The 26,035-nt window shown below is 38.6% G+C and overlaps 1 pseudogene; it reads left to right on the top strand.

Moving 5' to 3' along the window:
* The first annotated feature begins 699 nt into the window (after window positions 1-699).
* LOC110287139 (uncharacterized) lies at window positions 700-25,851 on the top strand (annotated as a pseudogene).
* The last annotated feature ends 184 nt before the right edge of the window (window positions 25,852-26,035 follow it).

The raw sequence follows: 26,035 nt of genomic DNA, 5'->3' as shown, positions 1-26,035 counted from the left end.
AAAGATGAAAAAGGAGTGGAGATCTGAAGACTGCCGCTGGTTTTCTGCCTTGCTTTGGGGATTATAGTTAATTAAGTTGAATGAATCTCAGAAGAGACCTTGAATTTTGGACTTTTAACATTGTTGCAACTGCTATAGACTATGAGGACTTTGAAAGTTGGACTAAATGCATTTTGCGTTATGTTTAAGTATGGCCCCCGTAGACTCATGGTTTTGAACAAGTCTATGGGGACCAGGGAGTGGAATGTAATGGTTTGTATATCCTTGGACCAGGGAATGGCACCATCTGAAGATGTGGCCTTGTTGGAATCGGTGTGACCTGGTTGGAATGGGTGTGTCACTGTGGGTGTGGGTATAAGATCCTCACCCTAGTTGCCTGGAAGTGAGTCTTCCACTAGCAGCCTTTGGATTAAGACATAGAACTCTCAGCTCCTCCTGTGCCATGCCTGTCTGGATACTGCCATGCTCCCACCTTGATGATAATGGACTGAACCTCTGAACCTGTAAACCAGCCCCAATTAAATGTTGTTTTTTTATAAGACTTGCCTTGGTCATGGTGTCTGTTCACAGCAGTAAAACCCTAACTAAGACACACACACACATAGACATATGTGTGTGTGTGTGTGTACCATATTTTCAGTATCCATTGATGGATATCTGGACTGATTTTATTTTATAGTTACTGTGAATGCAACAACAATGAATGAGGATGAACAAGTAGAACATTGTCCTTTGGGTATGTACCTAGGGACTGAATAGCTGGTCATATGAAAATTCTGTTTCTGCCTTCATGAGGAATTTCCACTCTGATTTCCATACTTGCTCTCAGTAACAGTCAGCATTTTATTTCCTGATGATAGCCATTCAAACTGAGGTGAGATACAATTTCAAAGTAGTGTTAATCTGAATTTTCCTGATGGGAACATTTTTAAAGTGTTTATTACTTATGCCTACTTCTTTTGGGAATTCTCTGTTCACATCTAACCATATTGTTGCAGCAACATGATGTAGATTACCTGTCACTTTTAGGAGACACAATCTTGCAGCATACTTCCTGATTTTCTGGGTTTTACAATCTTTTTGGCCCTTCTTCTGAGATATTCCCTGAGCCTTAGGTGTAGAGAAGTGTTGTAGTTATATAAACTGGAGCTGCACACCCCTCAATTACTTGTTCTCTGCGGTTTGTTTGAATGTAATTTACTGTAATGTTCTATGACTGTTGTCCAGAGAAGCTTCCTTGATGAGAGTTGAGATTTATATATTCCCCTTGGGTATCAGGGTTAATATTTAGAATGCAGTTAGGAATTATACTGGTTTTCTAAAGTGGAAGTAATAGGTTCTTCTGTACGATCCATGACCTCAGTAGGCATGTGTAGTTAGGTAGGTTTCCAGTACCAGGCATGATTTCCTTCCTGTTGAGGGCCTCAAGTCCAATTAGACAGCTGCAAGATATTGTCAAGCTACTGCACTTTTAAGGTTATTTTCCTATTTTAGTCATTGTTCTGGTCCATAGGCATCGCAACTGCATAGGGCTAACCATTACTTCGCTCCCCTTACAGCTTGTATAGCACCTTCCATCACTATAAAAGATAACCCTCAGTGAGGTGTCTTTCATGTCAGAGCCAGTATGAATCCTTGGAGACTTGTTTCCAAATTGCATGAAGGCTTTAGAAATAGGAACTTACTTTCAACTTCAGGCATTAGGAGGGAACAACCAAGGGCATCAGCAATAGTCTGTAGTGTTGGACTTACTAGAACAACAATGCATTAGAAGGTGTCTCATGCTTAGTACTGGACGATTTGTTACACAGTCTATGTCTCTTGGGAAACATTTTTTCATTATCAACCCAAGTGGCATAATGCCATTTGACTTAAACTGTGTGTACTGGCATGCATATGTATGCATGTAGAAACTTTTTATAAAGATCCAATGATTGCTTATGACTTTTTATACATAGTGTTTTTTATCCTCCCCCTGTTCCTCTCTGTGTATTGATTCTCTTCCTGCTCCCACATTAACCCCACTATTTTCCCGCTTTCCCTTCAGAGCATCTCTAATCAGCTATTCCCTTTCTATTGTGCCCCTATCATCCCATTTTCCATTTCTGATTTCTGTAGTAACTCCGGGTTATACACTCACATTAGAAGATTTGGAGCTCTGAGCCTTAGATAAATCATGCTCTGTTTTGTTTGGTTTTGTGGGTCTGGGTTATGTCAATCAATATTGTCTCTAGTTTCACCCATTTGCTGCAAAATTTTACAATTTCTTTTATTTTGTAGCTGAATAATTCCACTGTCTACATGTGCTAGATTTTCATTATCCATTCATTAGTTGTTTCCATTTCTTGGTCATTGTCAATAGAAGAACAATGGGCATGGATGTGCAAGTATCTCTAGTGCTTTTGGTACCTGCCAAGGATTGGAAGCACTGGATCAAATGGTAGATTCATTTTTCGTGTTTAGAGAATTTACCTCACAGATTTTGAGATTTATTCCAATAGTTTGCAATGCCACCCACAGTGAATGAGGGTTCCCTTTCCCCTGGATCTCCTCTAGCATTTGTAGTCAATTGTTTTATCTATCTTAGCCACCCTGACTAGGGTAAGATGAAATCGCAATGTTCTTTTGATTTGTGTTTCCCTTATGGCTAAGGATGATGAACATTTTTTTCTGAGATATTTCCTAGTCATTTTTATTTCTTCTTTTGAGAATTTTCTCTTCAGAGCCACAGAACATTTTTAAATGTGTCATTTGTTTTCTTGACACTGGCTTTTGAGTTCTGTATTTATTTTAGACATTAATCCTTTATTGTGCAATTCGATTCCACTCTGTGGGCTTCCTTTCCACTAGTTTGTTTCTTAGCTGTACATAAGGTCTTCAGTGTTTGTTTTTATGCTTTCTTATACTTGTTTCTGTATGTCAAGTTTCACATTTAGATCTTTGATCCATCTAGCAAAATTAACTAATTTCTGTGCAGGGTGATGGATATGGGTCCAATTTCATCCTTTTACATGCAAACATATAGTTTTCTCATATAGTATTTGTTGAAGATGCTATCTTTGCTCCAATGTATGATTTTTGCATCTTTATCAAATTTCAAATGGCCTTAGTGACATGTTTTCATGCTTGTGTCTTCTGTTTTGTTCCACTTGTCTTTATTTTTTTTTTGTTCCCCTACCCTACTGGTTTTACTACTATAGCTTTGTAATATATTTTGAAATCAGGAATGGTACTATCTCCAGAGTGGTTACCCCCCTCAGAATTACTTTCACATTGTTTTCATAGATTCCATTTGCATTTTAAGATCTTTTTCTACTTTTGTGACATATGTTGTGAGGCTTTTGATTGGGATCTCATTGAATCTATACATCAATTTTGGAAGAATAATCATTTTTACATTATTGACTTTCTACAAATCCTTGCAAATGTGTGCTCTTTCCATTTTCTGCTGTGTTCTCTATCTTTTCAGGGAAATTTTATCTTCTTTATGGCTATTGTGAATGTGAAAGTGTCAATGATTTGTTTCTCAGCAGGTATGTAGCTGGTATATAGAAAGGCTATTGATTTTTTTTTTGTAGGTTGCTTTAAAAAAAATCATGCCACTGTCTTAAATTGTCATTGTTTCTTGAAGCTTTCTGATGGAAATTTTGGGATCTCATGTGTAATATCATATTATATGCAAATAGTGATAATTGACTTCTTTTATTATTTGTTACTCTGTAATTTCCCCTTTTTTGTGTTATTGCTCTAGCAACTAAATGCTTTGAGCACTAGTGAAAAATAGTGAGGAGAGTAGAAAGCCCTGTCTGCTTGGAATTTCTTTTACTACCATTTCATTATAATGTACTATCTATCCTTGAAAGTGAAGTACATTTCTTGTATACAACCAAAAGTTGTATACAACCAAGAAATTAGATATCAACAAATCAAACAGTTCAATTAAAAATGGGGTTCAGATCTAAACATAGAATTCTCAAAAGGAAACCCAAATGTCTGAGAAACATGTAAAGAAATGTTCAATATCCTTAACCATCAGGGGAATATAAATTAAAACTACGTTAATATTTCATCTTATACCACACAGAATGGCTGAGATGAATAAACAAGTGACAGCTCATGATGGCGAGGATATGGAGCACGGGGAGCACTCCTTCATTGCTGGTGGGAGTACAAATGTCCTAAAATCAATGTGGCAGTTCCTCAGAAATTTGGGAATGAATCTTCTCTAAGATCCTGTTATAGCAACTCTTGGGCATATATTCAAAAGATGCCCACATCCTACTACAAGGACACTTTTCCAACTAATATCATAGTGGCTTTATTCATGAGATCCAGAATTTGAAAACAACCTAGATGTCCAGCATTAGAAGAATGGATGGTGAGAGTAGGTGAGTTGGAGGCTGAGCACCCTCATAGAAGCAGGAAAAGAGGATATGGGATGGAGGGGGGTCCAGAGGGGAAACTACAAAAGGGGATAACATTTGAAATATAAATACATAAAATATCCATTAAAAAAGAGAAAAAAGAATATGTAGTTCATTTACACAATGGATTATTACTCAGCTTTTATAAAAATGACTCATGAAAATTTCAGTCATATGGATGGAACTAGAAAAAAAATATCCTGAATAAGGTAATTCAAATCCAGAAACATGTTATGGTCTCATTTATAAGAGGATATTAGTTGTTATGTAAATGATAATCAAACTATAATCCATAGACCCAGAGAAGTTAGGTAAAGAAGAGGGCTTTAGGGAAGATACATCGACCTCCCTGGGAAGGGGGAATAAAATAGACTGTGTTCAGACTAGGGGCAGGTGGTGACTAGAGTAGGAGGCATCAGGTAGGGAGTAAGGGGTGGAAGGAGAGAGTATGGGGAGAGACAGCTTGAATTAGGGAGAGAAACAGCATTTGGGGAGCAGTGTAGAAAGCTAGTGCAGTGAAAAATTTCTAGAATCTATGAATGTGAATCTTATTAGGACTCCTAGTAATACCCCCATTATATGGATTATATGGGTCTATGGATTATAGTTTGATTATTATTTATGTAATAACTAATACCCTCTTATAAATGAGTACATGACATGTTTCTGGATCTGAGTTACCTCATTCAGATAATTTTTTCTGGTTTCATCTATACTACTGAAAGTTTCATGATGTCATTTTTATAAAACCTGAGTAACAATCTATTGTGTAAATATGAATTCTCAACTGGACACATCTTATAGCGAGGCAAGGCTTCCAGTACTAGGACTGTGTTGCATTCAATTGAGTCATTAGCCAAGGGGGCCTATGGAAATTAAAACCACTCAGGGTGATAAGAATGAAAATTGCTCTCTGCCAACTGACAGTGGGGCTCCATTGCCAAGGATAACATCTACAAAATTAATTGAACATGAAGACATTGAGCTGTTGCCTGCATGAACCCCCATACGTTCTAGTGTCTTTGCTGTACGAAGATTCTTTGAAGTCTACCAAAACAAACAAACAAACAAACAAACAAACAAAAACTTAAGTACCAACCTAGCCACAAATCCTATAACCTAAAATATGTCCTTCCTGCAAAATATGCTAGGGCAATGTTGTCACAGAACTTGTTGGAGTAGCCAACCAATGTCTGATTTGACTTAAGACTCTCTCCATGAGAAGGAACCTCCACCTGACGCTGTTTGGATAACCAAGAACCTGAGACTAGATTTGCTAGAGACTTAGAGTAAAACCGAACATTACTGGTCTAAAGAAAAGAAAACAAAAACAAAACAATAAAAACCAACAACAACGTAAAACAATAAAATGCTTCCTGATGCCTAATGATATCCTGCTACATTCAGAGATCAGTGTCTTGTCCAGTTGTCATCAGAAAGGTTTCTTCCAGCAGCAGATGAGGATTGGTGCAGATACCCACAGTCTAATATGTGAAGAGAGAGAAAGTATAAATTGGAGATCTCCATCAGGTCCCTCTTGGTGCTCAGAGAACCCTGCTGAAGAGTCAGAGGAAAGATTGTAGAAATCAGAGGGGATGGAGGACAGTCAGCAGGAGACCATGGCCCAAAGAATCAACTAGGTGGGTTCATATGGGCTCACAGAGATTGAAGGAACAAGCATTGGGCCTGCATGAGTCTCATAAGTCCACTGTGTTTATGTTAAGGTTATGTAGCTTGGTGTTTGGGGAGGACTCCTAACAGTGGGAGCAGGTATGTTTTCTTCCTATTGACTTCTCTTGCCTCAATATGAGGACTTTTGCCTTTCCTTGTATCTTGTTTTGTTCTATTTGGCTGTCCATTCTTGGAGGTGTTCTCTTCTCTGAAGAAGAAATGGAGGGGGAGTGGATTTGGGGGGGGAGGAGAGGTGGAGATTACTGAGAGTAGTGGAGGTAGGAAAAACTGTGTTCAGGATGTATTGTATGAGAGTCGAATCTGTTTTCAATATATATATTTTAAAAAGATTCTTTTCTCTAGCTCCTCCATTGGGGGCCCTGTGTTCCATTCAATAGATGATTGTGAGCATCTACTTCTGTGTTTGCCAGACACTGGCATAGTCTCCAAGAGACAGCTATATCAGGGTCATGTCAGCAAAATCTTGCTCGCATATGCAATAGTGTCTGGGTTTGGTGGCTGATTATGGTATGGATCCCCGAATTTAAAAAAAAAAAAGATTCTCTTGTTTTAAAATCAACAAGTTGTGAAAATTCATTTATATCTGTATTTTTATTGTGTTGAGAGTGGTGAGTTGATATTTAAGTGAATATGGAAAAAGACACATGAAGTTGAGCTAACATTAATTGTGAAAATCTTGCAACAGGCTAATTGGCCCATCTGTGTCTTGGTTCTGTTGTCGGTAAAAATTAGGTAATAGGCACTTTAAAACACTACCTAGTTTGTAATGAGCATGAAATACTTGGTCAAAAGAGCCTACCTAGAATGGGTTGCTTTTAAGTCTTTCTGGTGGTGTCTCTGTACTTAGGGGCCTGAACACATTATTCCTGGGTGTCTACATATAGTAATAATTTAACGACCTGTACCAGGCATTTCTTAACCTGAAAGATTAGGGAAGAGATGAATTCTCCTCTGCAAATCTCCTATCCCTCTCCTCCTGCTTCTGTGAGGGTGCTTCCCTACCCACCCACCCACTCCTGCCTCACCACCCTAGCATTACCCTAGCAAAAGACTAAAAGTCACTTTGCTTGGAGGAGAGACTTTTTCCAGACTTAGTCACAGGATACTCAGTGCTTTGTCACCTTTGCAAACACAGGTGTAAAGTAGTTAGGCATGGTGGCTCTGTGATTCCGATTTCCTCATTCTTCAGTTGATACAAAGAAAGCCTGATTACTTGGAGTTGGTGCCTGACAATAGGCAGCAGCTGTGGGTTCACACAACAATTGCTGGGAGGAAATGGTTTCTCCTTCCCAGGATATATTTAAATCAGGGAAGCTGCTTTATGGAAGAAAGGCTGGAAAAGATGGCTGCTGTAGGTGGTCTTTCTTAAGAAGCTCAGGCATGCCAAACTCCACTAAAGGATCAGCTACATAACTGGGGTGGTTATTTTTTAGACTACAAAAGAATGCCTTAAAATTGAAGGTGCTTTCCAGGTGCTTTTATGCTTTGTTAACATATCATAGGCCATTGATTGAGAGGATTGAACACTACAGTGTTTGCAGCTATTGATCATTGAAGATGCATTAGGAAAACACATCAGTCGCTGGAGTGAGTGAAAAAGAAGCGCTCACTTTACTTATACTCCTGCTGGTTTGCTCCCTGGATAGAGTTTCTACAATGGGCCAGGCACTGTAATAGACACTGGGGGTAGAAAGATATTCCTTGTCATCAACAGCTTCCCTTTTTGGAATTGGCAGGAAGTGATGAGCTCAATACATAATGAAGAATATGGGCACCAATATGAGGTTATTTGGGGTTTGCACACCAAGAGGCTCTACTCACCAGCCTCTTGTAGTTTCTACTCAGTAGATAATAAGAGGCCATTTTCCCCTATTTAAAACAATTGGGGTGTAAGTATTTCTCATACTCTGCAGGAGCATAAGATGTACCTACTGATGCTAGTCCTACCAGCATATAGTCATTGTTGTATCTTTGAATCCAAAGTCTATGGTCTCTCTTTGATTGATGAGATGAGATTTTGGGTTCTAGTAATAGTCTCTCAACACCACTCTTTTTGTTTGTCTGTCTGTCTGTCTCTCCTTTTCCATTCCTCTCTCCCTCCCTTCATGCTTTTCTGTCCCCTTTCAGTTACCATGCCTCTATTCTGGTGATTTGTGCCCACTGAGGCTTTTAGAGACATTTCAGAAGAGGTAAGTAGTACCTAGCTTCACTGGATATGTAAGGCACATTTAGTATTAGAGAAGTGGTCATTGTCTTCTTTCAGAAAGGCATAAAAATCAAGAGACAAGCAACAGTTGGCCTTGATCTGTTCAGAAGTTTGTGAATTATGTAAGCGTCAAGATAAGGACTAGGGAAGAAATGGCAGAAAAGGTTACAATACCATAAATCTGGGGGAAATTTTTGAGAAATACATCGCTTTGATAACCTAGAGCAATATTTATTAGTATTAAAATGGAATCTTTGAATGAATTCTTTTGTATGGGCTATAATAGTGGATGACACTCATTCTCTTTAATGCAAGTGTTGGAAATAATATTGCTGAGCTTGTTTTTGATAGTTGACTGATTGAGAATATATATATATATATATTATATATGCATATATATATTAGGTTGATCAGAAACCCACTCTGCAAGGCTATCCCTGGACTTATAATCTGCTTGTCTCAGCATCCAGAACACAGATGTGAACAGCTATACTCACCCTTCTTTTTTTTTCTGATAGGAACTTCTAAAGAAATCTTTGATAAAACCATGAAGTAAAAAGTAATCTTTACAAGTCTTTCTTCTTCAGTATCACCCTGTCCTGACTCCTCCATGTGTGTGTGCATGTGCATAGGTGAGCACACATATGATGTGCTCATCTATGTGTTCATGTGTAAAGCATGGAACTTGACATCAGGTGTCTTCCATTACTTTCCTCCTTGTCTTTTGAGACAGAGTCTCTCAATGAAAGTGGAGATGAACATTTCAACTAGATTTGGTGGCTAGAATGTTCCATGGATCCTCCTGTCTCTCCCTCCCTGGTTCTGAGATTACTGGCTTATGAAACTGTCTGATTTTCATGTTGGTTCTGGAGATCCAAGCTCGGCCTTCATTCTTACATAGCAGACACTTTATGGACAGAGCTATCTCCTCAGCCTTCCTAACTTCTTTTAATCCTGTAAGTAACCTGTCCATTTCCCATTCCTCAGTCATACATACATCAAATGCTGCTCCTGGAAGGTATGAGGGAAAGTTTTATAAGAAGACACCAAGGGCTGCTCTAAGATAAGGCAGGTACTTGACTGAGGTACAGTTAATTTCCCCATGAAATGTCGAGTATCTGATAGTTAGGATTTGATGTGGGCTCAAGGCTTGCAAAAGGTGGAAACATTTTGTTTTCTTTCTGATACACCTTGGATGTGAGACACATGGTCTCTCTCTGTTTAGCGTCCTATAGGAAAATCATGGCTTTGAAATTCAGTAGAGATGAAATCTCCAGATTCCTCACTATGTAGCAGTATGATTTAAATAAATCCTGCATCTATATCTCAATGTTTGTAAATGTAGATGGAACTACCTAGCTCATAGGTGTGCTGTAAGGAATAAAGATAAGGATCTTGGCCTAGAGTTATCATACAAACATTTACTACTACAATCTTGTCATTTTTTGATTAGAAACTTCCACACTTCCCCATTGCACTAAAAAGTCAAATTGAAAACTCTCTTGTTTTGACATTTAGGATTCATAATATCAGAATTTTATTGGAAACACTTCCTGAGTGTTCAAATTTTTCTTATTCTGTTCATTCCTCAAACCATAGAGTTGATTCAATTTTAAAAAGGGAGTTTGTCCCTCCTGGAGAGCAATATGCTGTGTATAAAATTAAGTAATGCCAGTTATTTTCTGTAGGAGAAATATGAAAATCCAAAAATCCTCTTTATTTGGAGGCAGACATAAACAGATCATGGGTGTATTCAGGGAAGTACTGTTAATCCAATACCAAATAACATTTTCTCATCACAATTAAGAATCTGATGCTCTAAGAGAAAAAAAAATTAGTTGATCACACAGATCAACTATTTTGAGACTTTGAATTAAGATTGTGCAATCCTGACTCTAGCTGGCAGATTTTATACTAATATGTAATGCTGTTCTGTGCTACCTCCTGTTGGCTAAGGTGGTATGAACACCAGGCTGAATAACAAAACTCGCTGTCAGCTAATACAGATCAGGAGTAATTATTTTCTCCAAGCAACTTGCAATCCCATGTGATATCCTAAGTGAAGGGGTCACTTAAACAGATAAGTATAGGTGAGAGTCATGAGCTACAAGAGGGAGAAGAACACCAGATGGTATGCAGGAATGGCAGACAGCATGAGGACACTAGGCATCTGGAGAGCAGAGAGCCAGAAGGAAGATGAAAGCATGCCCCAAGCAAGAATCTTTTTCTCAACCTTGTATATTTATTTCACTTGCCTTTCAGGAGAACATGGGGTGGGCAGATGAGCAAGATAAAGGGTTGACTTAAAATCTTCTGAAGAGAAGTCATTCATTCACTGAGAAAAATTCTAAATTAAAGGTTGCTTACTGAAGTTAAAAAAAAAACCTGCATGCATGCTTTTGTAAATGGTATATATTATAATCCTGAATAGTACTTGGGTATGGATTTACGACTGAAGGGTGTATGAGGTTCAGTCTATCAAAATGACTTAGGAATTTAATGTATTTGGTTGCCATTAATGAATTCATTCGACTGCTCAGAGCTTCCATCAGGTACCTGACTAGATCTCACCCAATATCTTTTTAGTGCAATGACATCTTAGAACCCAATATTTTGTTGTTGTTGGTTTTTTGTTTTTGTTTTTTTTGTTTTTTTGTTTTTTGTTTGTTTGCTTGTTTGTTTGTTTTTGAGACATGACTTCTTTGTATAGCCTTGGAAGTCCTGGAACTAGCTCTGTAGACCAGGCTGACCTCAGACTAAGAGACCTGCCTGTCTCTGCCTCCTGAGTGCTGGTATTAAAAGCAGGTACCACCACCTAGTTTTTAAAACCAATCTTAAACCCACTTAAATGCTCACAGTCATCTATTGGATGGAACACAGGGCACCTAATGAAAGAGCTAGAGAAAGTACCCAAGGAGCTAAAGGTGTCTGCAATCCTATAGAAGGAACAACAATATGAACTAACCAGTACCCCCCCAGAGCTGTGTCTCTAGTTGCACATGTAGCAGAGGATGGCCTAGTTGGCCTTCGATGGGAGGAGAGGCTCTTGGTCTTGTGAAGATCATATACCCCAGTACAGGGGAATGCCAGGGCCAGGAAGTGGGAGTGGGTGGGTTGGGGAGCAGGGAGAGGGTTTTTTGAGATAACATTTGAAATGTAAATGAAGAAAATATCTAATAAAAATACCTTTAAAAAGTACCTAGGTTTACAAGACCCATGCAAAGTCAAGCCAGAATAAATTCCTGCATGGAGAGGAGACATGGGCAGGAAGCTCCATCTCTATCTGAGAAACTACTGGCTACTGGTAGTGGCTGCGAGAGAAAAAGTCAGTTTCTTTATGATTGGAGTCCTTGTTAGGTAGGCTGATCACATTCTAATGGAAGTCCACACATCCAAGAATATAGGCATAGAAAATATGGGTAGCATGAATTGGACTGCATTTTGTTGTTGTTTTTTGTTTGTTTGGCCAAAGTTAGGTGGATAGGGAATGAAGTGGATCTGAGAGGAGTTAGGGAAGGGTATGAATATGATAAGAAATGGTATAAAATTCTCAAAGAACTAAAATAAAAACAAAACAAAATAAGAACAACAACCAGATTCAAGATGAGTATTTCCATGGACTCAAATTCTATGGCAGGTGACAAAAGGAGTATCTCCTAACATCCATGTACCTAAGTGACCAAAGCCAGTGAGGTAGCCTCTTCATAGCATGAAGAATATATAATGATTATTAGCTAATTAACTTTGGTTGCTTGCTTTCTCCAGAATCTAGTTTCACTTTCATGAAAGCAGAATCATTTCCTGACCTCATAAGATTAGGGTTTTGATTGAATGAGAAAATATGTAAACCTATATGGTAACTTAAAGTATACAGAAGGATTCCACATGTGGAATCATAGCTAAGAGGAGATAAAATACTATGCATGCAACTGTATATATTAACATTGAAATTTTGTAGAGGGCAGTCTGCAGTTTAGAGTTCTGGAATCAATGTGTTTGATACCACATTCTGCCTCTGCCATTTACTATCTGTGAATTCCTGGGCAACTCTCCATGGATTCCTTTGCTTATTTATACAGTGGAACAATAACAGAACTTACTTCTGTAGAATGGCTACACATAGTAACTTCTCACAATACCTAGATCATAGGAAAACTGTAACGATCCTTTCCACTTACACTGTATAGTAACAGTCAAGTTTTACACATGCAAATAAATTTGATAATTAAACAATTTTGTGAGAATGACAGGTCCTCTTATCACCATTTTACAAAAATGCTGAGTATTCACTTAAAAATACACAGCACGTGGATGATAGGCATTTGATTAGAGCTGCAATTCATGTCATATGGGTGCAAGTGAATTTTGAGACTAGCTGGATGCCAGACTAGTAAGGCAGAACTTTTTGGCTTGCTCACTCAAAGGTAGCAGTAGACATCCTCTTTTGCTTATATTTAGGCTGTAACTTTTATGTGGACTACTATTTCTATGGACTGAGTATTTGTATCTCTCCTTTATAAACGTATATGTCAAGTTCCCATCTCCTTACTGTATAATGATATAAGCAGTGAGGACTATGTTTGATGGTTATGTCATGAGGATGCAACATGCGTGGGTGGGATTAGTAAGGTAGAAGATATCTAGCAGGTATGTATTATACCCTGGTTTTGATGCCCTGCATGATTATCTGATTAACTAAGACTAATGTCCTTATAAAGGTGATGTCAGAAATAGGCCCTTACAAGACAGTAGTACATCTACTGGCATATCGATCTTGGACTTCTCCACCTCCATAATTAACAGAAATAATTTTCTATTGTTCATATGAATCTTAGTCTGTGGTATTTTGCTATTGTAACTTAAAAGGAACAAGACAACTATTGAGTTATCTAATGGGTCATGGGGATGGAGAAATGAAATTTTGCTCATTCTGTGTTCATAATAGAATTTCTTAACTTGTGGTCCACAGTTTTGCTTAATAATGGAATCAGGTTTTGAAAAATGCATCATTCATGATTATGAAATGATCATTTCATGATCAGCACACAAACACTCCAGGGTATACATACAAATCTCACTGTAGAGACTATTGAACAACTGGGCTATGTGGTTTTTCCATTTGTACAAGAGGTCTGCCTGTGATAAAAAATACCATTATATTTTACATGATTGTTCTAATAAATATATTTCACCATGAACTATTTTATAGCTTCTTTCTAATATAAAGTAAGAATATCAGTTGAGTAGTGTGCGATATAAGTCTTTCTCTTATATACCTGTTTCTTTTATGAGGCTCTCCTTAAAAAAAAAAACAACTTTGTTAATCACAGCAGATATCTCTGTCATTTGGGGACCCACTTTGTATTAATGAATATGGATTGGACTCTTCCTAATTGTTCTCTGAACACCTCCTAATTTTCAAGAGGGTAATTGATTTCAATCAACTTCTTTAGTGCACTCTCTACACTCTTGAAGCTTGTAATTTTCAAGTTCAATATTTGTGTGCTCACACCCTCAGGAGTGCTTCAGTTGGATCTCATTATAATCTTGGAATTCTATCTAGTCGCCAGCTTGAAATATATTTGTATGAAACTTATTTATTTTCTAGTTTAGATTAACAATTTAAAAATATACCTCATGTGGTAATACCTAAATTTTCTGAAGAGAAAAAAAAAACAAATTCGTTAACATTTTAAAAATAAACAAATGACTTATTAAAGAATGTAACACCTTGCACTGAGAGATGGCTTTTAGGATATTTAAAGGCTAATGATCCAAGTTCAATCCCTGGAACTCAAATGGTAGAAGGACAAAATTGACTTTTCACATTTTTCTCTAACCCTCCCAATGTGTGTGTGCATGCATGTACAGAGAGAGAGAGACAGAGAGAGAGAGAGAGAGAGAGAGAGAGAGAGAGAGAGAGAGACAGAGACAGAGACAGAGACAGAGAGAGACAGAGAGAGACAGAGAGAGAGACAGAGATGCAGAGAGACAGGGAGACAGAGAAAGGAGAAAATCAAGTCAAAATAGATAAAGAAGAAGAAATTTCAGTGGATAGTATATTACATTTGGGTTATACTAGAGTCTGGGTCAAAACACTAAAGGTCAGGTGTTTATTGTAGACAGCCAAAGACAATGCAGCTGCTCATTGAGAAGATTGTACTTGATTTAATATCCAATTTTAGTTTAATTTCTAGCTAAATTTTAATGCTAAAAATGATAGATATATTTCCATATTTCACATGGTGGATTTTGTTGATGAGAATACTATTTTCATGTTGATATTGTTTCTTTTCTCCAAGATCTACATTCAAAGACCTCTGCAGATGTTTTACTATAGTTCTATATGGTGACTAATTTTACTCTGCTCTGAAAACTCCATCATTATTTTTGACTTTGAGCATACAAATTCCTTACTAGATTTTTGGAACAGGTACCTAGATTGAGAATTTCTGCACTTGCATTGCAATGTCTGCATGAAGATTTTGTTGTTTTATTTTATTTTTGACAGGTCCTTACTGAGTAGCCCAGTATGACTTGACATTTATTCAGAGTAATACTCTTCCTTTGGTCTTTCCAGTGCTAGGATTTCAGGCATGGACCACCATGACCAGCTCTCTGAGATTCGAATTATCTATCATTCAGCTTGTCTACTGTAAAAATGTAAGGAAATTTTCTTCCCTTTGCTCCCAAACCCACTTCCCAGAATATGCTCCTCCAGCATTGTATCATTCCCTTCTTATATTGGTAATGGCTTCCTGTTATCATTAACTGTAATCTGATATATTTTCCTTCACTTTTCTAATTTGATTTGGTATTACAAATCCATATACTGTATGAATCAGCCAGATACATTATTATGATACCTTGAACATTCCATACACAGGTTTATGTACCTTTGGGACTTCTTATGCTACACTCTCAACCAGCTTTATCCTTAACCTTCTCTCTGTATTTGAACTGCATATATCTACATTTGTTAAGATAAACATGCCTACTTTTAACAAGGAGAAATTAAGTGGCTTACAATTTGAGAAGTTAATTTCCCTCTCATGTAATAGTTTCATTTTGAATATCTCAGAACACTAGTTCCTGTTTTACATGACCTTTCAGGACATTAGGCTCCTTATATGTTGTTAAATGGATATATTATTGTTGCACCATCCCCGAGGGTATGGTCATCATTTGAGCAGCCAGATTTGTGTCACTTCACTCTGTGGCTCCAATTCTAGAAAGAAGGGAGAGTGAGTAACACAAAACCATTCTTTTGGAAGTAGAACATGCTGCCCTGCTCATATCACAGTGTAAGTTAGTCACATTCTCACACAACTGCAAGGAAGGCTGGGAAATATGGCCAAGACACATGAGTGGAAAATCAGGGGACAATTTTTTGATAGCTCTCTCAAAATTTGTGCTACACTCTTAAAGTCCACCCCAGGTTCCTTCATGTTCCTTCAGGATTTTGATGCCCCGTGAACTGGAAGAATTTCTCCTTTCTCTGAACTAACTACACTTATGGGGCTTTTCAAATTGTAATGAATGTAAGACTAACCTAAGGAACTTTTTAAGACTACAGAGTCTGGATCAATTGGTCAGGGCTAGGGGGTGAGAATCTATATTTCTAACAAGCTCCCAGGTGATACCCATGTATTCATCAACAGAACATACTTTGAATGTACTATTTTTTTGCTTCGCTCATATGAGGTATAACCTTTTGTACCCCATATTACTATTCATGTGCATATCTTAGCCTCCATACTAGGCAGTTCCCATAACAGACTCTAAATTTCTTTGGCATCTGTCACTTTCACCCTGCCTCCCTCCAGCACCAAGAATAAAGCCTTGAACACTTACTGGTAATTAATAACTGCTTGAATAATTGATGAGTGACTTCATCTAATTCTGAGTTGAGCATAAACTTCAGAAGGGCAACATGACTTATGCTAGTTTCAGGACTCTGCTTAGTATAATTACTTGTTTGAAAATCCCTCTCTAAGTATAGGCAGACTAAGAGAAAATGCCAGAGAGCTGAGCTAAGTGAAACTCAGCAACTAGAAACATTTTATCAAGGACTTTCCTCCTTATGTGCTGCGACTCTTACAAAGAAAATGTTAATGCCTATGTTTGGAATGCATTTTCCAAGAGCCTCTCTGTTTAACAAGAGTGAATTTTTCTTGTGTCCACAACATTTCATGAGCCAATTTGATCAATTTTATTGAAGGGGTTGCTTTTTTCTTTCACCTGGAAACACCCAATGATCTTCCATTTGGAAAATCTCAAGTTGGGTACCAATTAAAGCAAATGAAAATGATTGCTCTCAACTTGGCATAGTTTTAGCCCATTCTTTTCTCAGTTCTAATATATGCAGTCATGCTGAGGGATATGGAACTTAGAGGAAGAGATGATATGTGTACAGTTTAAAATAGAACTTACTTTATAATCTATGGTAGTCACATGGAGAAAAATTAAGTGGACCTGGATGTCTCTGACCACAATACACCTGCATGTGGAAACTCCTAACTGGAATTCCTTTTATTTTTTTTAATTACTTTCAACTTGGAATTTATATTGGAATAAGAGAAGGCTGAGGATCCCTTTTGAATTCCATACAAAGAAAGATTTCACAAACTATCATGATATGAATATAAAATATCCCCTGCAGTTTTATATCTTGAGTTCTTCTTCCTCAGATTGTATATTGTTTGGGGAGTCTATGGAATCTTTGTGAGACAGGCTCTAGCTGGCAGAGGTAGGCTGTTAGGAATGGACCTTTGAAAGCTATAGCCTGGTCCTAATTCCAGCTACCATGATGCAAGCAATTTCTTTCACAAACCCCCACCATCAATACCTTTGCTCCTCTTACCAAACTATGAAGTAGTGAGCCACTTACTACTTACTACTCAGTAAGTAGTTTATGTTGGGAATTTTGTTACAATGATACAAAAGTAATACACAAGCAAATGAATCTTGTTATCCAGATTTCAGCAACAGCTGAAGAAATCAGTTTTGTTTTCTACTAGCTCTTAGGTTCAATCAACTAATGCACTAGTACAACCCATAGAACTTCAAGATAGGACTTTAGCCTTCACCTGTAGACCCTCTTCTTGGCAGCATCACATAGATATTCAGACATGTTATTAATTTACACAGGCCCCTGCCTTTCCTTATAGTGATGGCATATAAGGATTTATGGTATTATCACCATATGTTCTAATAAATATTGTTCACAACTGCACATGATCTTATAAGTATCATATATTTTTGTTCTTTATACTCTTTCAGCTAGATTTTAGAACATTATAGTTCAAGAACAGAAACATTATTAATAGGTCAGGGGCTAAGGTAAAGTTGTGCAGACCTCAAAGGAACACAATTTTATAAGGTACTAACTCTCTTGCTGACAATGTGTAAGAATCTCCCTATATTTCAAGCCCTATGTACCTTGCTTGTCTTACTCTGGTTTAGGTTCAGATTTTCAAGAAAGTGTCTGAAATATGTTTGATTAAAGAGTCAGTCCTAATACTTTACTCTATATTTTTGTTTCCATGTCTGTGTGACAGGAGATACAATTAAAATGTAGTTCAGCAACAATGGTTTTATTAATTACATGGAGGTAAGACTAGCCTTCTGTTTATATGCCCTCTATAATGTGGCTGAGCAAAGTCTTGCCATAGATTTTTTTAATGAACATACATTAATTATTGGCTCTGAGGATCTCCTTGAGTTTACCTCTTGACATTACTTTTTAGTTTCAAAGGTCCTTGATTTTCAGACCATCAATTGCACATCTAAATGTAGAAAACATTCTTATCCCAGTGCCTAGCTGTAACCCACTTGCAAGGCATGTGTGAATACCACCTAATTAGCTGTGAAGTGCATTTTGGCATATGTCGGAAGTTAAAGCCACTTTCTTAGAGGAACTCAAACTCTGAATTTATCTTTATTAAGGCCTTGTCCAAATGATAAATATACACTGCCTCCTTGCTATCTACTGCTTGGAAATAAATCACTTTAGGATTGATTTGCTAACGGCTTTCTTCACTCAAAGGGTCCTCCTGCCCGGGAGGTCACACTGTCCTTCTTTACAAACAAATGCTGATAACCAAATAGAAGACTGCACTGACCATATAGAGAATGAAGAAGGGAGTCTGGGGTAATGGCAAGCATGTCCTTTTACACAGCCTGGAAGCAACAGTCTCACTAAGACATAGTATTATTTTCTGAAAAGAGAGACAGAAAAAAAAAAAGAGGAACCCCAAACGATTTGTTAAGTATATGAGTGAACAGATGGGATGCATTTTGTTTGTTCAATAAGGTAGCATGAAGTTTGATACTTTAGACAGGAATTACAAACTCCTTCAGGATTCTAAACAGTAATATAAATAAGTGAAACTGTATGGGTATGAAAGATTCAGAAATGATATAGAATCCATGGGGACTGAGAATCATCTCCCACCCACAGTAGCTTCCTTCTGCCACTTGAGAACATGGTCCAAATCTTGTTAAATCATTTTATTCTTCAAAAGAAGCAAACAGGTAATTTGATTTTTGTTAAAACATGATAGTTTCAATTTGTAAAGTTTAGAAAGTTAGCTTAGGAAACTTTTAAAGTCATTGTGTGGGACAAATATAATATCACCAAAGATGCTGTCAAATCCTTTTCTACATTATGAACACAGGCCTCAGCTTCTGTGTTGCTGTTCCTAACCCACCACTCAGTTGTCCATGAACAACTAGGACAACAATGGGTCCAGCATGTGAAAAACACACTTGCAGGTTCTGATGCTCACAAGACCTCCTTCCCCTCCATAAGTGGATGCCTTCTGCCAGGGTGTGATATTGGGCATGGGACAGAAGAACTATGTGGGTAATGAGACCTAGAATAACAGAGGCATCCTGAACCTGAAGTAATCCATTGGTTACAACATTATCACCAACTGGGATGACACAGAGAAGAACTGGCACCAAACTTTTTATAATATGGTTCATGACCGCCCCCCCTCCCCAACCGACACCCTGGTTTTACTCTCCAAAGACAGACTATATCTCAAAGCCAATCAGGAAAACATGACACAGATCATGTTTAGATATTCTACACCCCAGCCATGTACTTAGCCATTCAGTAGGTGCTATCTGGATGCTTCCAGTCTTACCACAAACTTGTGATAGACTCCAGGCTTGCTTGGGTCTAACAGACTATGTCATGAAAATCCCGACCAAGCGTGGCTATAGTTTCCTTACATAGTCCAGTGGGAAATTGATAACGACATCATGGAAACACTTCTGTATATCACCATAGACACTGAGCAAGACATAATCATCATGTGTCTTTCTCCTTCTTGGGAAAGAGTTATGAGCAGCCTGATGGCCAGATTATCACTATTGATAATGAGTAGATCCACTGTCCAGAGAGTCTCCTCCAACATTCCTTCCTGGCTATAAAATCCTGCAGCATCCAAGAAATTACCTTTAATTTCATCATGGTGTGATGCCAATATTTGCAAAAACAAACAAACACCAGTCAACCAAACAAAACACCTCTATGTCAACACAGTGGTGTCTGGTGGCACCACTCTATGATCAGATATCAATTACAGGATGAAGAAGGAGATCACTGTCTGGCTCCTAGCACCATGAGGATCAAGATTATCACTCCATTAAATGCACATATTCTGTGTGGATCAGTGGCTCTATCCTTGTCTCATTAACCACTTTCTAGGAGATATGAATAATCAAGGAGGAGTATGAGGAATCTGGATCCTCCATCATTCACTGCTTTTGGCCTCCTTGAAAATGCACAGCAGTGTCAAGCATGTAAGAATTCCATATACAATAACTGGAGACCAGTTTATGAAAATACATACCTTATAAGTAACAACAAGTAAATTATCACTGAAGAACACATTTGCCTTACTGATGCTTAAAGCCTAGCCACTTTAGATTTGTAGCTCCACATTTCAATATGGATTTTATGTCTTTTAATGACTTGTCTTCATGTATAGCTTATATATTCTTTTTTGTTTGTTTGTTTTGTTGTGGGTGGGAGAGAAGTCTTCCATGGTGTAGTACATAAAGGGGTCCATTTATACCATTATAAGCAACCATAATGAAACTAATTGGTCATAAAAACAAAAGAAAACCAAACATTGTGATGGCTATTCCTGCCTTTACCATCACATGCAGATAACTATTCTTCCTTCGCATGGCATTTCTTCACCTGTTTGGACCTTAGTAGGAATTGAACATTTGACCAAGGGCCTCCAAGTTACCTTGTGACCTAAGTTGGCCATCATGAAATGGGTTTTATCTGACCCACCAAACCATAAATTAGGTCGTGCACAGCATCAATCTATTATCATATAGGAGTGGTATATATGTGATTGGTCCCAATCATATTCTGAAGACACAAGCAAGTTATATGAAGAAGTTGTCCAAATGCTTATGGTTGCTACTCCTGCTACAATTCCATCTACTCCTGAGCATGCACCTATAGACACCTTTGGTGTGCCCTATGATTGACTGACTGAGGAAGAGAAGACTAGGGTGGTCAGGTTTACTGATTATCCTGCACTTCCTGCAGGCACTAACCTGAAGTAGAGAGCTATAGCATTACAACTCTGTTCGTTTAGATTTTTCAAAACCTACTTTAATAAGCATTCTTTTTTTTTTTTTTGGTTTTTTGAGACAGGGTTTCTCTGTATAGCCCTGGCTGTCCTGGAACTCACTTTGTAGACCAGGCTGGCCTCGAACTCAGAAATCCGCCTGCCTCTGCCTCCCAAGTGCTGGGATTAAAGGCGTGCGCCACCACGCCCGGCTAAGCATTCTTTTTTTTTTTTAGTTTTTTTTTAAAATTTATTATCTTTATATGAGTACACTGTAGCTGTTTCTAGACACACCAGAAGAGGGCATCAGATCCTATTACAAATGGTTGTGAGCCATCATATGGTTGCTGGGAGTTGAACTCAGGACCTTTGGAAGAGCAGTCAGTGCTCTTAACCACTGAGCCATCTCTCCAGCCCTTTAATAAGCATTCTTAAACACCATAGCCTCTCTCCTTAAATGGTTCAACCTCTCTTCTAGCCCACCATCCACCAGAGGTAGTGGGAAAGAAAGGTTAATATGAAACAGAGCTTGTAGACCTATTTGGAAATAGTTCTTTGAGACTGTTCCAATCGTAGTTGTCAGCAATCCAGTCCACTAGCAAAACACCAACACGCAGCAGCAGCAGCAGTCCAGTTCACTTGGCAATCACCTCTCATTAATCAGGAATGACAGTTCTATCCAGAAGAAACTGCAAGGCTCCACTAATCAGTCTGAGTCCACAGAAGCAGCAAGAAGCCATGAGAAGTTCTTTGGTGAGTTACACTCTACAAAGTCACAAGAAGGGAAGATTTTCTTCATTTACATTTCAAATGCTATCCCCTTTCCTAGTTAAGGAAGATTTTCAACTCGATTCAAGGTGAGCAAAACATCCTCTCACCTGTGCTGCTTCAGCAAAACATCATATGACATAACCAAATTTCCAATGAAATCAGAAATTCACAACCCCTTTCTTGGACAACTCTGAAAGACACCAGCAAAGGGAAATCTTCACAGTAGGCAGAACATCAGGCAGTACACATTATTTTTGGAAGGAGAAATGGTCAGGTATATGATTTTTTCAGAGATTCGTGGGCTATAACAAATGAATTGGCAGCATGGTCAGGGACTTGTAGAAAACATGTTTCAAAAATTGGTAAGAAAGACATTTGAGGAAAAAGTATGTGACTAGATATGGACAAAGGATGTGAAGATATTTGTGTCCCATGTAAATCTCATCAAAAGGTGACTCAGCTGAAGAGGGGTTTAATAATCAGGTAGATAGGTTGATCCATCCATTCTGTGCCTTGTTAATCTTTCTCTAGCCCTCTCTGTCACTGACCAATGGGACCATGAACAAAGTGGTCATGGTGGTAAAGATGGGGCTTACATATGGGCTCTAGAACATGAACTGCCACCATTTGTGTACTTACAGTGTAGTGCTAGGGAAATGTTAGTGGTCCCCCAAACCCTCACAGCAGGGTTTTTATTCTATTCAAGCTAGTTTGGGCTCCCCAAATGCACTGCCATCAAGCACAACAGTTTTGGTGGTGGGGGATCCCTGGATGTCTATGGGATAAAGCTTTACAGTAAGCAGAACGCAGTGGGTAAGTGTGCAAGCATCTAATTGGAAAGCTATTGTGGCCTTTAACATAATTGGCTGGTGTTGGGAGTCATATCATAAGCTTAATTTCTGTTCCCTTCTGCATTGGTGATCTTTAGGCAGGGGTGGGCTTGTAACCTGGGGTGCAGGTTTGTTGGGGGAATAACCTGGAGACACTGGTCTTTTTGAGGGTGTAACCTGGAAACTCTGGTCTTATTGGGGATTAGCCTAGAGACTGGGCCTGGGCTCAGGTTTTGTTGGGGGAGGGGCAACTTGGAAACTAATGCTAGGCCTGTTAGTTTACCTGAGTTTAAACTTAGGTTGGGTTCTCTAAAGTGAAGTCTAAAGTTAAGATATTTGGTCTCTCAACAGAATGTATTATCTGCCATCATGATATTCCACACAATATTACTTCTGACCAAACAACTCATTTCACAGCCAGAGAAATATATTTGTGGGCCCACTATCATGGAATCCACTAACTAGTCTTATCATGTTCCTCATTATCCTGCAGTAGCTTGCCTATTAGAAAGATGGGATGGCCTGTTGAAGACAGAGTTACAATGCCTAGTAGATGGCAGCGTCCTGAAGGGCTGGGGCAGAGTTCTCAAGAATGCAGTATATGTGTTGAATCAGTGTCCAATATATGGTATGGTTTCTCCTATAGTCACAGGTCTAGGAATAAAAATACAGAAAAGGGAATATTTTCATTCACTATCACCTTTAGTGACCAACTATGAAAAGTTTTGCTTCCTGTCCCAGTGACCTTAAACTCTGCTGTCCTAGAACTTTGGTTTCCAGAGTTCAGAGTGCTCCTGCCAAGAGTCACAACAAACATTTCATCAAACCTGAAGCTTATTTTTCCCCTGGTCACTTTGGGCTTCAATTATCTTTAGGAGGGGTAATTGGTTCAGATTACCGTGGGGGAACTGGATAGCTTCTCCGTAAAGGAGATAAGAAAGATGGTGCCTGCAGTGCAGGAGATCCTTTAAGGAATCTCTTGGTGCTACCATGTCCTGTGAATGAAGTTAGTGGGAAACTAAAACAGCCTAATCCAGGCAGAATGACAAATGGCACAGACTCATCAGAAGTGAAGATATGGGCCACTGTTCTAGGAAAAGATCCAAGACCTTCTAAAATGCTTGTTGAGGGTGGAACAAATGCAAAGTGTGTAGTAGAGGAAACAAAGATTATAATTGACATGTGGGCTTCTTGCCATATTTTGTTAAGAATGTGTTTGTACAGATATTTGTGTTTTCTTTCTGGGATTTCTTTATCATGTAATGTAACATCAATTAAGAGACTATCAGCAGTTATTATATTCTAGTTTTGAGATTATAAAAGACTATCCCTCAAGGACCACTGCCAAATATTCTAAAATTTTTAATGTGTTTGTGGTTGTACATGAGACAGTTATAGTGTGTTAGACATAATTATCATCTGATTATTTGTTTTCATTAGAAAATTAAGCATGTCCTAAGGAGATATGATTGCATGTCAAGTTGACAAGGGTGGAACTGTGATAGCTCTTCTTGGTTGTCAACATGATTACTACTGGAATTAACTAGAGCACAAGTGGCCTGGTACACACCTGTGAGGGGTATTTTTTCTTAATTAAATCATTTGAAATAGGAATGATCCAATTTTAATCCAGATCGTTTGAGGTGGGACTATCTGTCTTTATTTGGAGCCATACCTTCTGCTGACAGCTCATATACATAACATGGAAGAAGGAAGCACATGCTCTTTGTTTGCTTGTTCTCACTGGCAAGTCCATTCCTTCACTGGCATTAGAGTCTACTTCTTTGGGATTTTAGTGTTTACTAAAGAGCATATTTAACCCATGGAGCATCATGGGTTAAATAACAGGTGGAATCTTGCATTTTCTGTCATTAGTGCATTAATTATGAAATGTATGAAGTGTGACATGGGGGAAGTTGAAGAGGGAGATGGAGAAGTAGGGGTGATATAAGTGATGTTCTCATGCATATTAAAACATGAAGTTTTCCAAAAAGAATACAATTATCTTTAAAAATATTCTATATTCTTAAGAGTGCCTGATATGCTGCCCACATATGTGGCAGATGTGCAGGTGGGTCCCCCAACAACTGGAGCTCAGGCTTACCCTGACTCTGGGTTGCCTGCCTGTAGATCCTGCTTCCCTAACTGGGCTGTCTTGACTGACCTCAGTGTGAAAGGATGTACTTGATCCTGCAGTGACTTCAGGTGCCAGGACTCATTTTATAATAAAAACAATACCACATGTCTCTGAAAATCTTGCCAAACAATTCTATGTCTGAGGGTTTTCCAGAAGACAACTATTGTTGCTTAGACATAGCCAATAGTTTGGACAAAGACTGTGAAAATCTAAAAGACACTTGTTTCTCCGGTCCCTGCCAAAGAATTGCCACTTGTGTGAATCGCCCAGGAGAAAGGGGCTTCTGATGTCCTTGTCTTCCTGGAATAAAGGGGCTGGCTTGTGAGTCCTCCACTAATTACTGTGGAGAGAACACCTGCCAACAGGGAGACCTCTTCCATAAAGACCCTGAGCACCCTGTCTGTGTCTGCCCTGCTGGATATGCTGGAAGGTTCTGTGAGAGAGATCACAATGAGTGTGCTTCCAGCCCTTGTCATAATGGTACTGTATGCCAGGATGGAATCAATGGCCACTACTGCTTCTGTGTGCCTGAATACCAAGGTGTTCTAAGTCTTTGTGACTTAGAAGTAGATGAATGTGTTTCTGATTCGTGAATGAGACTGTGTGCCCCAGTAAGATAGGAAGACACATGTGTCTCTCTTCAAGACTGTTCTGATGTGAACTGTGAGTTGGAAATTGATGAATGTGGATCCCAGCCATGCCTACACATGGTGCCACATGTCAGTATGCTCTTGGGGCTTACTTACTTGAATTCCTAGAAGACTACTGTGAACTCAGCTTTGGTGAATGTACCAGACAGCCATGTTTTCATGGAGGTCTACTTGTGGAAGGAGGAAACAACTACTAGTGAGACAGCATGGGTTGTGGATTCACAGGGACACACTGTGAAACTTTGATGTCTTTTTGTTGGTCAAAGCCTTGACACAATGATACAACATGTGAAGACACCATTGACAGCTATTTTGGCTACTGCTGGCCCAGATAATGTCTGTGTGAGACAGACATAAGTGAATGTATTAGCAACTCCTGACAATTTTTTTGGGGGGAGGGTGCTGAGCTGTGCTCAGGGGGTCAATAGGGACATATTATAGGCCTGTCTGCATCCTTCAACTACCTTGGACCCTCAGGCTATGTTTGTGTCTGTCAACCTGGATTCACAGACAGGAGCCTAAGCATAACTGTCTTGTGAGAGGCTCCACCCAGCAGCTGACTGAAACAGATGCAAAGACCCATAGCCAAACTCTATACCAAGCTTGGGAAATCTTGTGGAAGAATTGGGAGAAGAATTGAGGAATTTAGAAGGGATAAAGATCCCAAAGGAAGACCAACAGTCAACTACCCTGGACCCTTGAAGATTCCCATAGACTGTCCTA

Source organism: Mus caroli, unplaced genomic scaffold, assembly GCF_978045245.1.
Source record: "Mus caroli unplaced genomic scaffold, Mus_caroli_1 scaffold_5, whole genome shotgun sequence".
Classification (NCBI taxonomy): domain Eukaryota; kingdom Metazoa; phylum Chordata; class Mammalia; order Rodentia; family Muridae; genus Mus; species Mus caroli.
Note: the sequence above shows the minus strand (reverse complement) of the source record. Positions and strands in the feature narration are given on the sequence as shown.